Source organism: Propithecus coquereli, unplaced genomic scaffold (assembly GCF_000956105.1).
Source record: "Propithecus coquereli isolate 6110/MARCELLA unplaced genomic scaffold, Pcoq_1.0 Scaffold42, whole genome shotgun sequence".
NCBI classification, from domain to species: domain Eukaryota; kingdom Metazoa; phylum Chordata; class Mammalia; order Primates; family Indriidae; genus Propithecus; species Propithecus coquereli.
The window spans coordinates 3639071-3649879 of NW_012149952.1; the positions used below are offsets into that span (position 1 = coordinate 3639071).

A 10809-nucleotide genomic window follows, 5' to 3' on the forward strand; every position below is an offset into this window, starting at 1 on the left:
AAAAAAAAAAAAAAAAAAAAAAGGTACAACTCAGGAACAACCTAATGGAAAAGATACACAGGGCAGGAGCTTCCATGCCCTCTCTGGGTGTGCCATCCTTGCAGCACCTCGGTGTCTAACCCAGAAGCTCCAAACCCTGTCACTCAGGGTTTTTGTACAGCTCACATTATGCAGACGTGAATGATTAAATCATCGGCCATTGGTGATTGAGCTCCATCTCCAGCCCCTGCCTCTTTCCCAGAGGTCAAGGGCAGGGCTGATAGTTCCAGCCCTCTAATCAAGGCTTGGGGTTCCTGGTGACCAGCCCCTCTCCTAAAGCTATGAAGGGGCCCACAATAGTCACCTCATGATCACAAACTCAGGTTTGGTTGAAAGGGGCTTGTTAGGAGTAACAAAGGACACTCTTATCAGGAAATTCCAAGGGTCTTAGGAACTGCGTGCCAGGAGCCAGGGATGAAGACCAAATATATATTTCATATTATGCCACACTGCCCCATCCCCACCCCCGGGTTTCTAAATTGAAAACCTTGCTGCTGGACTTCCTCCGCCCTTCTGAGGGTACTCGGGTAAGGAGACTGCCAACCTCTAAAGCTGGGAGGAGCACCAGGAACAGCCAGCCTCGGGCCTGGTGCTCAGGGCCGGCGTGCCCCTCATCAATGCACGGAGAGCCCTGTGTCTGTGTGGGGCTTTTTCCTCACGGTGCGCTGTGTACAGTTGCTTAGCTCCTCTCCTGTGCGCCGGAGCACGGTATTAATCTCAAAGTAGCACTGATCCCTTTTTATAAGAGGAAACAGAAATCCCGGAGTCCTTGGGGCAGAGGCTGCTCACAGCGCACAGCCCATCAGAATAGAAAGAGCCCGCACTCCAGCCCGGCCTTCGGTGCTGTAGGCTCATGGAGCTGTGAATTTTATAGCATCAGACTGGACAGATTCAGAATTGCACCGAATTCCTTCCTACTTGGGAAGCTACCTACAAAGAGCGTCCATGTTTCCATCCACGTTCACCATAGCCACTCCTAGAGCTGTCGGGAGGCAGAGGTGGCGGGACTAGAGCCTGCAGTCAGAGCGCCTCGAGCGCTGTAATTCTGTCTTTCAGAGAGGGCAGCTAATTTCAGTATAGATGGTCCATCTATCACCATAACAGTTTAATAGGCACGGTTACAGCTAGAGTACACCTACAGGCTTTATGTGCATAATTACCATATTCACACTGCTTTCAATTGATGATAAAATGCTCAAATAGGAGGTATATGGTTTCATATACTGTGATTTTTATAGGGGTTCTATGTTACTTAATCTCTCCCTACCCCTATAATTCTAGGTTTATTAATGAAATGCTTTCCCATAACCCAAGTAGTTTTAAAACAAAGCATTCTCCGCTTTTTTTTTTTACTACTTCCCATGTGCCATGCTTCGCCACCCTCCCATTTTTCTGCTTGCTTATGAGTTAAGTGTAAGTCACTTGCATTCCAAAAATTCCCCATTGCCATAAAGGCAGGCAGTCAGCTCGCCAGCGCTCGCCTGTTCCAGATAAGCAGAGTTCATTTAGCTTGTGACTTGGCATTGCTAGCGGATTTCCTCAGGCCCCAGTGCCTTGATCAGAACAGTGTGCCCTGGCAAGCTGCCTGCAGAGCCCAGCAGCCAAAGAGAAGTAGAGCTTGTTCCACAAAGTAATTCTGCCCTCCCGTCCAAGCCAGAAATAGTCTGGGTGGCAGCCCAAGTCCCCAAGACAGTCCCGACAGGCCTGCTTTGCCTGGCTGTCCCTGCAACACTTTCCCTCTCCGAGGTGGGGAGCTTGGGCAGACAGGCTGCTCCGCCCTGAGCGAGCTGCCAGGACAGGGGACTGACCGTGTTTGCCACAGCAGGACAGGCAAGAAGGTGCAAAGGGACGGCAGCCTGTCCTATAAGAGTGGCCCAGAAGAGCAGTACTCACTCTAAGCCTCAGGCCCCCGTCTCAGCCTTTCATGGAGCTGGCCTGCCCGTGCTGTTGCATTAGTATCTGGGATGCTCCTTTGGGCCTTGCTCTGTGACTGTGTCTGTCTCTCTGTCTCTCTTTCTCTGTCTCTCTCTCTTACACACACACACACACACACACACACACACACACACACACACACACACACACACACACACACACACCCCTGCATGGCCTTTCTGGTGGGGTTCACACCCAGCAAATGCTTCCCCTCCAGGTTTACAGGCGTGAGAACGTGGAGTCCTGCAGACATTGCTGCTGATCCCCTTTTTTCAGCTGAGGACCCCAAGTTGAAATAGTTTGCCCACATCAGGCTGCCTCCATGGCCCCTGCCCTGGGAGCTGGGCTCAGTTTCTCTGACCCTTGCTTTTTTCCTGTTCATTTCACTAAAGCCAGGGACCCCGACGTGAAATTAGTCTCTGTTCTTCTGTGTCAGACTGGCCGTAACAATGTCTAAGATCTGCAGAGGTCAATGTAGGAAGATTGAACCCTGATACAACGGGCCTAGTCAGCCCATTAACAAGAACTTGGCCAGCTTCTGCAGAGGGGTCTAGCCCTCTCTGGGGAGTTCCAGCCACAGCCAAACCATGGCCCTGCCCTGTAAAAGTTAACAGCCCAGATCTGGAGACCAGGCTTAGAGCAGCACCTGACTGGCTGTAGTGAAATAATGAATCCACTAAGTCCCTAGTGAAGCCACTTGGGAAAAGGAGAGGAGGCAGGAAGCCTTGCTGGGGAATCAGAACCTGAGCGCATCCGCAAAGCACAGCAGGAGTGGGATGCTCCGACCGTTTACGAAGCACCATCTCTGTGTTGGCCTGGTTTGAAGCCTTCTCTTCCCCACAAAAGCTTTTTTTAAAAAAGGAATATTGGTGGAATACAACTTACAGGGCCGTTGTGGGGACCTGGTGAGATAGTGCGTGTAGAATGCTATGGCTGTCCCTGGCCCAGAAATAAGCACTGCATAATTGTAAGCAATTGTAATTATCATAACTGAGACCTTGATTGATTGATCGATTGAGACAGGGTGTCACTCTCACCCAGTCTGGAATGCGGTGGCGTGATAACATCTCACTGTAACCTTGAACTCCTATGCTCAAGCAGTCCTCCTGCCTCAGCTTCCTGACAGCTGGGACTACAGGTGCCTGCCACCACACCTGGCTAATTTTTTTGGCTGGGGGTAGAGATGAGGTCTCACTGTGTTGCCCAGGCTGGTCTTGAACTCCTGGCCTCAAGCGATCCTCCTGCCTCGGCCTCCCAAAGTGCTGAGATTACAGGTGTGAGCCACCACGCCCATCCACAGGGACTTTAATTTAGATCTGGGAGACAGGAGACCTCTCTGAGGGAGCCACATTAGCCCGCCAAAGAACAGAGGTAAAAGTAGAAGGAAGAACCTGTAGGGGGCCCTGAAGGGCCATCGGAATTGAAGTAAAGTGAATGGGGAGAGTGGCCAGCTTGAGCCTGGTGGCAGGAGCCCCTGAGACCACATGTTGAGAAGTTTGGGTTTTATCCTGGATTTTATGCTGGATTACAGGATTTAAGATGGACTTACAGGTTCTGACTATGAAAAGCGCTCTTTCTTAGGGAAGAGAGGCCAGAAAAGGAAGGACACTGGGCTGTAATTGGTGACATTGTTGCATCCTTCCATGGGTCATTGGGAATCAGGAACCTGAAGGAAGTTAACCTGTGCCCTCACTGATGCTTGGGAGGCATCCGCCTGTGCCCTCCGGGGCTTTCTCCACTTGGGGCCTGCTGTGGAAAGGAAGCTGAGGTCGTCCTCGTAGGTGGTGGTGGTGGTCGCGGCGGCGATGGAGCGCCCGTGTGCTGGCAGGCTGTCTCTTTGTTTAGCCAGTGAGACCCCTCACTGTGGTGCTACCACTTCTCAGAGCCACACTGCCATCGCCCCTGTGCCACTGGGCTTGCGCGGGGGTGCTGGTGAAGTCACACTTCAGAGCCCAGAGGATGTCCTGCGTTCTTGGCGGGAGGGGTCCCCCAGCTGCTCCTGGCTCTGAACGTTTATTCCTGTTTCACAGAGTGCAGTCTGCTCACCTCGATTGTGGGTCACACTCCTCTCCCTTCCAGAACGGGCAGGGCATCGATGCCAGGATGGCCTAAAGTTCACTTTGCCAGTGTGGTTTCTTAAACACAGCTAGTGGGGTAAGTATTTGCCTGAAAGTCATGGGGAAAACAGCCCCTTGTTTGGCTCAGAGCAGGTCCAGAAGCCCTACTTCACAGCGCATGGCAGGAAATAAGTGGGCAGCTTATGAGGGATCAGCCAGATGCTAGAGCCATATGATACCCCAGACCTGGTGTGATGTGTTCTGCGCTTCCCTTCCAGCTCCCTTCTCCCTCCCTCAGCCCTGCGATTTGCCACGGCTGTGTGTACATACAACGACATTGGGAATGTACAAAGCCACGGTGCCTGCTTGCGGGGCTGACACCCAAACAATCGTAATAGAGCATTAGTGGCCTTCTGTCATGGGGAGAAAGGTCTGGCATTGGCAGAAACAGTTCTTGATTGACGAGGGAATTACCCGGGGAAGACAGCTGACAAAAGGGCATGGGAGGGGCCAGCGTGACCCCAGCGTGCCAGTGAGCCAGAAGCCAGAAAATCATTCCAAGCACATCCAAAGCAGGAAGGCGGCAGGGAAAGCTGGGGGGACTCTTTCGTGATAGCAGTAGTAGAACTTCGGCAGAAACTTGCCCTTGGCTGCTTTCTGTATGGAGAGGAGGCAGTCATTCTTCTTGGGCTAGACCTACTCATCCTCATCCTTCAGTTCATGGAAGAGAAAATCGAGTATGTGAATGACCAGGCGAATGCATCTGACCGGATAAACGGGAGGATTGGAAAATCCTTATAATCTGTAATGATTCCAGCATTTATGGGATGTGTCCTACATAGCACACTGAAGGAAAAAGGGAACAGGGAGCTGACAGTGGGGGTAGTAGCCTAACATTCAAACGTGCCGTCATCTCCCGCAGAGACCTGAGTTAGCTAGTTCAAATCCAGGCTCTACCACTTACCCAGTTCTGTGGCCCTGGACAAACAGCTTAGCCTCTCTCAGCCTCCATTTGCAATCTGTAAAGTGGGAATAAAAGTATTATTTAATTCAAAGAATTACTGGGAGGATTCACTGTGATGTTTCTAGTGAAGAGCTTAGAACAGCACCTAATAAATCCTCAGCCAAAAGTTAACTATTATTATCATTATTATTTCAGTGTGCCATCCATTTGTGGTACTACTTGTTTTCACTGGTGTTATCTCACTTAATAATGAAAACATCACGATAGAATTAATTAATGGTATTGTTACTCCATCTTTGATGAGAATTCTAATTCTCTGAGAGGTGAGGTGATTTATTCTCAGTCACTCAGCTTAGCTATACAATGAGAGCCGAGGTCACTTTGGTGTCAAAGCCCATGCATGTTTTAAAATATTTTTCTGCAGACTGACTTGTTTTGGCCCTGCTCTCAGAACAGGCCACGCCTCCAGGCAGGTGCTGTTGTTGAGGCTTGTTGAGAGTATAGAAAAAGAAAAAATAATGGCAGGCATTATGCAATGGGTTTTGCATAGCTTATCTCATTTATTCCATTGTACAGTCAGATGAGGGGAGGTGAGGGTCCCATTCGAACCTGTGTCTCCTCGACAGCAAAACTCGGGTGCTCATCCACTTGCCAACCTGCTTTGTACTTAGATCATTAGGATAATAACTATTCTCTAAGTGCGGTGCTAGGATCTCACTTAATACATGCCACCTCTGGGTGAGGTAGGAACTGTTACCTCTGTTGCACACAGAAGGAAATGGAGACAGTTGCTCTGATTTTGACCTAAATGCTCTCCTGCCCCCTCTGCCTTTCATTTGCCCTGGAGGCGAGGGTGGGGAGTGCCACAGTGTGATCCTCCAAAGGAGACGCACTGCAGATATACTCTTGGCATTTGACCAAAAAGAAGGGCTTCTGAACTCTGCTAGAGAACTCAGTCTTCAAGGACTGAATTTGAATTCGATGCCCAAGGGAGTTTCCTTCTCTCCCTGAATTCTCAACACCCTTCTGGCCTGTACCTTAGCCTGCCTTAGACTTCCATCTTGCGTGCATGAAAGAGAAGGGGAGTGGCTCAGTAGACGCTTTCAGCCTCCAGAAATGTTGACCAAAGTTGTTAGCCAAGTCCTGTCTGGTGTGGGGCATTTTAGAGTACTAGCAGCACCAGTTAAATTTTTTTAAAGCACTAAAGTGCTGAGTTTTTGTATCTAAATATAGAAAGTAAAAAATAAGCGAGTCTGAGTTTGTCTTGGAGGAAGTATCGATTTGTTGCTAGAAAGAAAACTTCAGAGGAACTGAGTCCTGGTATGAAGGAGCAGAGGCGAAGCCCGCCAGGGCCCGACTGTGGAACAGGTTCCACCGAGGTTCTGCGAGACGCTAGTGCTGGGAAGGGCTTGCTTAGGATCCAGGAATGAATCATTTGGACTTTTCAGAAAATAAGGCCTCTTTGCTTTTGTCAGCTATTTTTAAAGAATTTTTATGGAAGTCATACATGGTCATGGTTAAAAGATTAAATAATGTATAAGGGCTTGCTTACATACAAAAAGCAGCAATTTTCATACTTTTTGGAATTGCTTTGTTTCTTGAGTATTGTGGTAACCATTTTGCCTGGTGTATTGACCCCTGATTTTATTGAATCATAAAATTCAGGCATCAGAGAGACCTTAGAGGCCTGGGCCATCTTCTAGAGCGGGCAGTTCTCAAGGTATAGTTCCCTGACCGGTAGCGTTGGCATCACCTGGGGGTGTGTTAGAAATGCAGATTCTTGGGCTCTCCTCCAAACTGAATCTGAAACTCTGTAGGTGGGGCCCTGGAAGGTGTATCCTAACAAAGCCCTCCAGGTGGTTCTGATGCATGCTCAATTTTGAGAACTAGTGATTTAGAACATAATAGAAAAAGGCCAGGCATGGTGGCTCACGCCTGTAATCCTAGCACTCTGGGAGGCCGAGGTGGGTGAATTGTTTGAGCTCAGGAGTTCGAGACCAGCCTGAGCAAGAGCGAGACCCCGGTCTCTACTATAAATAGAAAGAAATTAGCCAAACAACTAAAAATAGAAAAAATTAGCTGGGCATGGTGCTGCATGCCTGTAGTCCCAGTTACCCGGGAGGCTGAGGCAGGAGGATCACTTAAGCCCAGGAGTTGGAGGTTGCTGTGAGCTAGGCTGACGCCACGGCACTCTAGCCCAGGCAACAGAGTGAGACTCTGTCTCAAAAAAAAAAAAGAACATAATAGAAAAAGAACCACAGGCATTAGACTCAGAGTTCACATCACGTCTGTGCAACTCACTAGCTGTCTGATCTTGTTGCATGTTACTTTACCTCTTAGCCTCAGTGTTCCATCTGTAAAATGGGATTAATAATAATCCATCTTAAGGGGTTATTGTGAGAACTTCTGTAAAAGTGCACAGTAAACACTTAGCATTGTGTGCCTCATACATAGTAAGCATTCAGTAAGTGCTTTATTATCATTATTATTGTGATTAGCTATCTTCCTAGACCAGATATTAATCTTTTTAAACAGCTTCCTGGTCAGATAGTTATCCAGTGAAGAAGGGATTCAAAAACGCAGTCCCAGTCTAATGAATGACAGCTGTGGCTAATAATAGTTATTTTTTATATTGAGAGAATATTTGCCATCCTGTAATTTACATTCTTCGTCGTAGCTCCATGCCCTAGACCCAGCGAAACAAAACTCTTCTACATGGCAGTTGTTCAGCTACTTGAAGATAGTGACCTTGGCTAGTCTGAGTTTCTTCTTCTTCTATCCAAAAGATGAACTTAAACATACCATCATATACAACAAATGCAAATTTTGTACAATAAAATTTTATTTCCCAAGTAAAAAAAAAGACAAAACTTACACACAGAAGATATTTGAAACCAGTAGGGCTTTTTTAAAAAAAAGAAAGAGAAAAGGCCTATAGCCAAGACTTTACTTTGGTAAAGTATATGCATCTTTGGAGATTTCTGGTAGGTAACACCTGAGTTTAAGGTTGAGGCTCTCTGAGATGGACTGGTCGGGGTGGGGGCAGCAGTAGACATGGTGGGTAGGCGTCACTACTGGTGAGAATTCTGCTTTCCTCTGGCAGGCAGGAGCCAGAGTCTCCCCTAGAGTGTCTCCGGGTATGTCTATTTGTGCCCCACGACACAAACCCGTTGGAATCCAGCATCTCTGCCTGGGGGCCTGGTCCAGGACTCTGCCCCCTTTTCTGCTGTGGTCTCAGGCTCCTTGGCAAGCAGCCGATGCTCTGTCCTGGGTCCTAGTTGTCACCTGTGTTGCCAGCTTCCTGTTCACTTGCAGCCTTCTTGGTGTTTACAGTCAGCAGTCAGGTTTTTTATTTTTTTTAATTGACGTCTAATTAGTAGTTGTGATAAATTGCACTAGCCAAGCAAATGATATCTTTCCTAAATGATGCCATGGTATTGTGTGTGAACTCAGCCGCGTTGCTATTTTAAAATGGGATTTCATAAAATAAACATGTCCCCAGATTACAGGAAATACTAAATTGATGATTAATTGATGCTCTGGAGCTGGCCTCGTGCTTTCAAATGCTTCCATTTTTGTGATAATCTATCTAGTGAGGTTCCAACAGGCCCCACACCTCTGGTAATTTCCAGATCACTGATTCGCAGTTTGTTTTCTGCCCTCTGGTGCTGGGGCAGGTTGCCATTAGGAGCCAATGCAGAGGATTCCTCCGTCCACTGTGAGGGTCAGGGTGGCCACAAGATAGCAAGTGGCCCGAGGATGTCAGGATCTTCTGCAGCTCGGAGAATGTACTATTAAGGACTGACTTTTAAAGCTCCTGCCATTTGTACCATCGCTTTCTTTGCATCAGGAAGGGCTGATACTCTGGGAAAGAGAAAAGAACTTAGAAAATAATTAGTTTTTTCAAACTAGGGGGTAAAGACTGGAGCCTGCTGACACGTACCCAGGGCTTGCCAAGGTGTGGGTGATTTCATGTGTAAGCATGTGGTGTGTCACCTGAGATGGGAAGTAAGTAGAAAGTTTAAACATGTCTGAGAACAGTTCAGAAAAGTCACAGAGAAAAAAGTCTGTGGTCGATTTGCCAGCAAGGGACGGTGATCACGCAGGGTCGGAGAGAACCATCGCAGAAGCTGCCCACAGCGCTGGGCCCAGTGGGCTTCACTCAGCTGTGCTGCTTCTGCTGGGGGGATGGCTGTGGTCTGGCCCCCAGCCTGGTGGGTCAACGCGAAGGAGCATAAGCCTGAGCCAGGTAGCTTCTGGAGCAGTGTGGAGGCCGCTGAGCGGCAGCGGCAGCGGATTCAGACCACTCTACCTCTTAGCAGCTGCGCGGTCTGGGGCAAGGACTCACCTTTCTGAACCTCGCTTTTCTCACCCGTGTGCTCTGCCCACTCAGTGGTTCCTCCCATGAGGTGTGGAAGATTAACAGCATCGTCACTCCTTTGGTAAGCAAGTGAATGGCAGGCTGGTATGGGAAAGTCCCCAGCTCAGTGCACAACGTAGAGACCACTCAGATTTGGAAAGTGTCAGCGCTTCTCCCAGGGTACAGCATCAATGGCAGCTCCTGTGTAACTAAGCATTGCAAAGTAGGGTGTCTTTGGGACTGGTCCATTAATCCCCTTTTCTCTGGGGTGAAAGGCCTTTGTGCAATTAACAGCTTTTAAGCCAGGGAATGGAGGACTTCTGCTCTGATGTTCTTCGGAGTTCACCTGCCACCAGTCTGGGATCCCAGAAGAAGGCCGATTGCTTTTATCTTGCCTGACGGCTGCCTCTCCAGAGGCAGCAATTACATTGATAACCGAGGTTGAGACACTTGGCTTGCAGAAGCCTAATTGACTTCAGGGCCCAGTCCTCTCGCCACTGCCCACACTACTTCTGGTGTTCAGTGGCGGTGCCCAGGATGCTGCTTCGATGCTCCTTCCGCGAGTCAGAGTTGCTCAAAGCCATGGTCTTCAGAAGGGACTGGGGTTGCTTTAGCTGTGAGATCCCAGCTTGGTTTTTGCAGTGATTTCACCATCTTTCAGACCTGTGACTTTGGTGGTGCACGGTGGACTTTCCTTCCCTAGGACAGGGAGAGTGGACTCAGTAGACAGTGCTTAAAATCCACTCCAAGCGGAATAGCCTTCCTCTGCAAAGGGGGCGGGGGGAGTATCAGTCTTTCACTTGATACTTTATATTCTTCTGCGTAATCTATTTAACTAATGTTTACTACTGTTTTTTTTCCTTACTGCACACTGTACACCAAATAATTTCCAGAATGATCGCAGAGTTAAATGGGTTTTTTTTTTTAATGATAAAAGAAGAAGGAGAAAATAGGATATCTGATGTAGGAATAGGAAAAGTCTGTTCTATGCATAAAAACAGATGAAGACCATTAAGAAAATGGCTGGTCTTGAAAACTTAAAATTTTTGAATTATGTACATCAAAAAATTCAGTAAAATAAATTAGAAGACAGATAACAAAAGGGCAAAAAAATGTATATAACATTGACATAGTTACTTAATATTCAAAGACCTCTTTCAAGTAAATAAGAACCACTCCAGTGGGAAAATACATATTTCCAAGAATCTGTTAAACTTACTAGTTGTCAAGAAAGCAAAATTGTGAGTTATTTCTAGCGGTGAAAACTTAGAAAACCCTAAATGATTAACAACAAGACTATTCTTAAAGTTATTGTATCCTTTGGTGTCTTTAAAAAAAAAATGTTGGCCGGGCGCGGTGGCTCACGCCTGTAATCCTAGCTCTCTGGGAGGCCGAGGCGAGCGGATTGTTTGAGCTCAGGAGTTCGAGACCAGCCTGAGCAAGAGCGAGACCCC

At 47.8% G+C, this 10809-nt stretch overlaps 1 protein-coding gene across 2 annotated transcripts in view; it reads left to right on the forward strand.

Moving 5' to 3' along the window:
- ARHGAP35 (Rho GTPase activating protein 35) overlaps positions 1–10809 on the forward strand; it is a 146342-nt gene that overhangs the window by 123402 nt on the left and 12131 nt on the right. The gene's annotated exons all lie outside the window — the stretch shown is intronic.